Genomic DNA, 5,850 nt, shown 5'->3' with positions numbered 1-5,850 from the left:
TTTTTGGCAGGCCCAGGCTGGATTCAAACCCACCACCTTAGGTGTATGTGGCTAGTGCCTTAGCCACTTGAGCCACAGGCACGGAGCCAACATTTTTATTTGTGTGTGTGTATATATATATATATATTTTTTTTTTTTTTGAGACAAAGTCTCAAGCTGTTTCCCCAGGTAAAGTGCTGTGGCATCACAGCTCACAACAACCTTAGACTCTTGGGCTTAAGTGATTCTCTTGCCTCAGCCTCCCAAGTAGCTGGGACTACAGGGACTTGCCACAGTGCCTGGCTATTTTATTTTTGTTGTAGTTGTCATTGTTGTTTTACCTGCCTCAGGCTAGGTTCGAACTCACCAGCTCTAGTGTATGTAGCTGGCACCCTACCCACCAAGCTATGGGCACTGCCAAGTTTTTTTTTTTTATGAGAAAACTGAAAAGTTTTATTATAACAACAATAAACAAACACTCACCTGGGTAAGGCAGAAGTGTGCAGATGAGCTGCCAGGCAATCAGTGCTCAAAGTGAGGGATTTGGGGTCACAACCAGAGGTTTGTCTAGCAAGAAAAGGAAAAAACTAGTCAGTTATCAAATTGGTTAAATTGAGGTTAGTCAAAGAGTTTCTGCAGATACACCCAAATACACCAAACATTGTTCGGTTATTTGTTGAATTGCCCTTTCACCCTTTCTGGTATTTGGGGATTCCTACTAAGTTGAGTTTGGAGAGGTCTGTTTCCCAGACAAGTCTTTGTTCTTCAGTGAGCAGATAGCAAGGAACAACTTGAGTCCTTATATGAAAATGTAATTAGACAAATTGACATTTATCTAGAAATAATCTTACAAGCATTTCCATCTATAGGTTTACCTAATGCAAAGAATTGATCCTTGTGATAATAGGGTCCTGAAGGCAAATATGAATAGAAGCTACAAGGAGAGACACTCTGCCAAACTAGACAGAATCTAGAAGAGAAATGTTAGCCAAGGAAAAAAGGTTGCAACATGTGGTCGTCTTCTTTGGTCTCTTGCCTTCCTTTTCTGTGAGTCTGAGTTAGAAACTAGAAACTAGAAAGTAGTGAGCACCAACACATACTACTTTGGAGTTTGATAAGTTGAGAATTAGTCTCTCTCCTGTTAAGTCAACCAAACATCTACCAATTTCCAGTAGTGAAATTTACTGCAAACCTTAGTCCTGAGAGCCTGAGAGATAGAAATCAGAGCACCCTGACCTTGACAAATGAGTAGAATGGGGCAAGGTTTGCAGAGAATATGCAGAAAATACAATTTTTTATTAAATTTAATCTTCCCTAAACAACCATGAGAAAACAAAGGAAGCAATATTCAATACCTTCAAGATTAATTCAACTATCCAACTCTGACTTTCAACCTCCCTTCTAGCATCTTGCTGCTTTACAATGTAGAGAGCCTCCTTTTCTGCTAATTTCCTCTCCATTTGTGCCTACCTTTTCTCCTGCTCCAGTTCGTCCTCCAGATTTCTGATTTTTTCTTCATATTCCTCTCGGATATGGGCTTTCTCCTTTTCCAGCTCTTCTCTGTAATGTTCTTGCAGCACCTGGGTTTGTTTCTGAATCTCCTGCTCAGCCCTTTCGTGCCTCTTATTAGTGTAGCATCCTCCCTCATTCTCCCTCACGATGCACTCGACCAGGGTCAACAACTCCTTCCTCTGGGCCTCCTGCTCAGCACCTGTTGCTCTGTTGTTGAACACACAGTAGCGATCACCAAACTTGGCCATCAACTCTTGAATGTGCTTAGGTAATCACAGAAACTGATACCCTCCAAGTCATCTTTCTGGGTGAATAAGAGAATCATGAATTTTCTAGCCCTGTGTCCAAACATCTTCAGGATCTTCTCTGTGGCCTCATGCTCTTCCTCCGTGTAATGGCCCAGTGGAACTACCATGAGTAGAGCATGAGGCCCTGGGGAGGTCAGAACCATGCAGTGAGCAATCTCCTTGCATGTGTCATCATCTGGCACCTCAGTGTCAAAAATGCCGGGTGTGTCAACCACAACAAGTTCTGTTTGCTCCCACATCCTGCTCCCTTTCTTATAGGTCTTCGAAATGGATTTTGGTGCCATGCAAGAATCAAATACCTTCTCTCCAAGGATGCTGTTCCCTGTTGCACTTTTTCCTGCTCCAATTTTACCCACTAAGATAATTCTCAGTTGGCTTCCGGGCCCATAGCTTTGGGTCTTTGGGTAGTCACTGCTGGAACTCACACCATGGTATGGGGCTGCCATCATGGGTTGAAGTTCTAAAAGATCTGGGTCCTACATCCTTCTCTAATTTTGCTGGGAATCCACTGCCAAGTTTTTAACATTTTCAGATAGGTAACAGTATCAGCTAGAAATGAATAACATTTTATTTTCATTGTATTATTTTAAAATTACTAAAGTATCTTCCTCTTAATGATTAGCTAACTGATTTGTCTGTTTTTCTTATTTAGTATAGTAATACGAAGTTACGGCTTAAAAGTTTGTTTAGATTCTTAAAAGCAAGTTAGTTTTAAGGTAACAAAATACAAGTTAAATAATGTAACACAGATATGGCAAAAATCCTAATGGTGTGATGGATAACTCAAAAGTTTGGGAAATGTTGGTCTGTGCCCGTCAGACATGCACATGATCTTAGGCAATGTCAGGGATCCTTTCCTCAGTTATAGAAAAGAAAATGTTGGTAGCGGATTGTTTAGGTCATACAGACCTGTAAAATGCAGCAATGTCCTGGCATTATGACTTAGGTTCTTCCTAGACCAAGCTTATGAACGTGGGGTGGTGATAATAAGAAATCCAGGGCTATGGCCTTGCTTCCCCTAATTAGCCTCTCCTGCAAGGCTCTTTCTTTCCTTTTGACAGGTACAGTCTTTCTTTTTTCATAACAGCCTTATTGAGATATTATTCACATATAATTCACAGTTGTAAAACCATCATTGCAGTGAACTCTGGAACATTTTTATTATCTAAAAAATAAAGTCCATACTGGTGACTCCCTATCTCCCTGCCACTAGCCACTCCAGCCCTGGACAACCAAATCTGTCTCCATAGATTTGTATATTCAGTACATTTCAAATAAATGGCATCATCTAATATATGGTCTTCTGTGATTAGTGTCTTTCACTTAGCATGATTTAAGGTTCATGTTGTAGCATATATTAGTACTTCATTCCTTTTAATTGCCAGGTAACATTTCACAGTATGGCTATACCACATTTTGTTTATCCACTTGTCAGCTGATAAATTCTTGAGTTGTTTCCACCTTTGGGCTGTTATGAATAATGCTACTGTGAACATTCACATGCAAGTCTCTATGTAGTCATATTCTCATTTCTCTTGGGTATATACTTAGGAGTGAAATTATTAGTGAAATATAACGTGGCTGAGTGAAGTGGCTAAGGCGCCAGCCACATACACCTAAGGTAGCGGGTTCGAATTCAGCCCGGGCCTACCAAACAACAATGATGGCTGCAACCAAAAAATGGCCAGGCGTTGTGGCAGGTGCCTGTGGTCCCAGCTACTTGGGAGGCTGAGGCAGTAGACTAGCTTGAGCCCAGGCGTTGGAGGTTGCTGTGAGCTGCGATGCTACAGCACTCTACCCAGGGGGATAGCTTGAGGCTCTGTCTCAAAAAAAAAAAAAAAACAATCCTTGTTATTGCTGTGTTTTTTCTTTTCTTTTTTTTTTTTTGAGACAGAGTCTCACTTTTTTATCCTCAGTAGAGTGCTGTGGTGTCATAGCTCCTCAGCCTTCTGAGTAGCTGGGACTACAGGTGCCCACCACCACGCCCAGCTATTTTTAGAGACAAGGTCTTGCTCTTGCTCAGGCTGGTCTCTAACTCCTGAGCTCAAGCAATCCACTCGCCTCAACTTCCCAGAGTGCTAGGATTATAAGCATGAGCCACCACGCCCAGCCTTTTTTACTTTAAATATTCTAGTGGGTTTAAACTGGTGGTATCTCATTGTAGTTTTGATTTACATTTCCCTAATGACTAAAATTTTAAGCATCTTTTTATTGGATTATCTTTTAATTGGATTATTTGTCTTTTATTATTGAGTTATAAGAGTACTTTATATATTTTGAATAAAAATACTTAATATATTCTTAACAGATAAATAATTACAAATGTTTTCTCTCTCCATTTTAAATTTGTAGTTAAATATACATAACATGAAATTTACTATTTTAACTTTTGGGTTTTTTTGCAGTTTTTGGCCAGGGCTGGGTTTGAACCTGCCACCTCCAGCATATGGGACCAGCGTCTTACTCCTTTGAGCCACAGGCGCCACCCTATTTTAACCATTTTTAAGTGTTCTTTCACATGTTCTTACACATTGCTTTTTTTTTTTTGTAGAGACAGAGTTTCACTTTATTGCCCACAGTAGAGTGCCATAGTGTCACACAGCTCACAGCAACCTCCAACTCCTAGGCTTAGGCGATTCCCTTGCCTCAGCCTCCTGAGTAGCTGGGACTACAGGAGCCAGCCACAATGCCTGGCTATTTTTTTGTTGTTGTTGCCGTTTGGCCAGGGCCGGGTTTGAACTTGTCACCCTCAGTATATGGGGCTGGCACCCTGCCCACCACACACTGCTTTTCTATTTTTAGTAGAGAGTGGTCTTGCTCTTGCTCAGGCCGATCTCAAACTCCTGAGCTCAAGCAATCCACCTGCCTCCCAGTGTGCTGGGATTACAGGGTGAGCCACCATGCCTGGCAGGTTACACATTGTTTTTCAACCATCACCATCATCCATCTCTAGAACTTTTTCATCTTCCTCAAGTGAAATTCTGTACCCATTAAGGAATAACTCCCCATTTACCTCCTCGGCAGCCTCTGGCAACTATCATTCTATTTTCTGTCTCTGAATCTGGCTACTGTGGGTATCTTATGTAAGTGGAATCATACAGTATTTGTCCTTTTATGTCTGGCCTATTTTACTTAGTATAATGTCTTCAAGGTTCACCTGTGTTAATTCCTGTGTCAGAAGGACCTTCCTTTTTTTATTTTTATTTATTTATTTATTTATTGCAGTTTTTGGCCGGGGCTGGGTTTGAACCCACCACCTCGGGTATATGGGGTCAGTGCCCTACTCCTTTGAGCCACAGGCGCCGCCCTATTTTCATTTTTTTGAGACAGAGTCTCACTATGTCGCCCTGGGTAGAGTGCTGTGGCATCACAGCTCACAGCAACCTCAAACTCCTGGGCTTAAGCAATTCTCTTGCCTCAGCCTCCCAAGTAGCTGGGACCACAGGCACCTGCCACAAGGCCCGGCTTTTTTTCTTTTGCAGTCTTTTTTTTTTTTTTTTTTGTCCAGGGCCTTAGCCGCTTGAGCCATAGGCGCCGCCAAGCCAAGTACTACATTTGTTAATCTGTTTACATGTTGATGGACATTTGGGTTGTTTTTATCTTTTGCCTATTGTAAATAATGCTGTTATGAACATTGGTATACAAATATCTGCTTGAGACACTGCTTTTAATTCCTTTGGCTGTATACCCAGAAGTGAGATAGCTGTATCATATGGTAATTCTATGTGTAATTTTTTGAGAAACCTCCATACAGTTTTACACAGCAGCTAAACCATTTCACATTCCACCAGCAATGGACAAGAGTTCCAGTTTCTCTGCTTCCTCACCAACACTTGTTATGTTCTACTTATATTATTATTTTTTATAATAATCATCCTAATGAGTATAAAGTAGTATCTCAAAAGTGGTTTCGATTTGCATTTCTTTTCATCTTCTTGATGGTATTGTTTACAACACAAAAGGTTTTAATTTTGATGAAGTTCAATTTATCTATCCTGGGTCAGCGTCTGTGGCTCAAGTGGCTAAGGTGCCAGCCACATACACCTAAGGT

At 41.1% G+C, this 5,850-nt stretch overlaps 1 protein-coding gene and 1 pseudogene across 2 annotated transcripts in view; one reads left to right on the top strand and one right to left on the bottom strand.

Moving 5' to 3' along the window:
• The window catches only part of SUFU (SUFU negative regulator of hedgehog signaling), a 140,940-nt gene that overhangs the window by 85,404 nt on the left and 49,686 nt on the right, over positions 1–5,850 (top strand). The window lies entirely within an intron of this gene.
• On the bottom strand, positions 1,284–2,303 carry LOC105886746 (annotated as a pseudogene).

Source organism: Otolemur garnettii, unplaced genomic scaffold (assembly GCF_000181295.1).
Source record: "Otolemur garnettii isolate 467f Iridium unplaced genomic scaffold, OtoGar3 scaffold00021, whole genome shotgun sequence".
NCBI classification, from domain to species: domain Eukaryota; kingdom Metazoa; phylum Chordata; class Mammalia; order Primates; family Galagidae; genus Otolemur; species Otolemur garnettii.
Note: the sequence above shows the minus strand (reverse complement) of the source record. Positions and strands in the feature narration are given on the sequence as shown.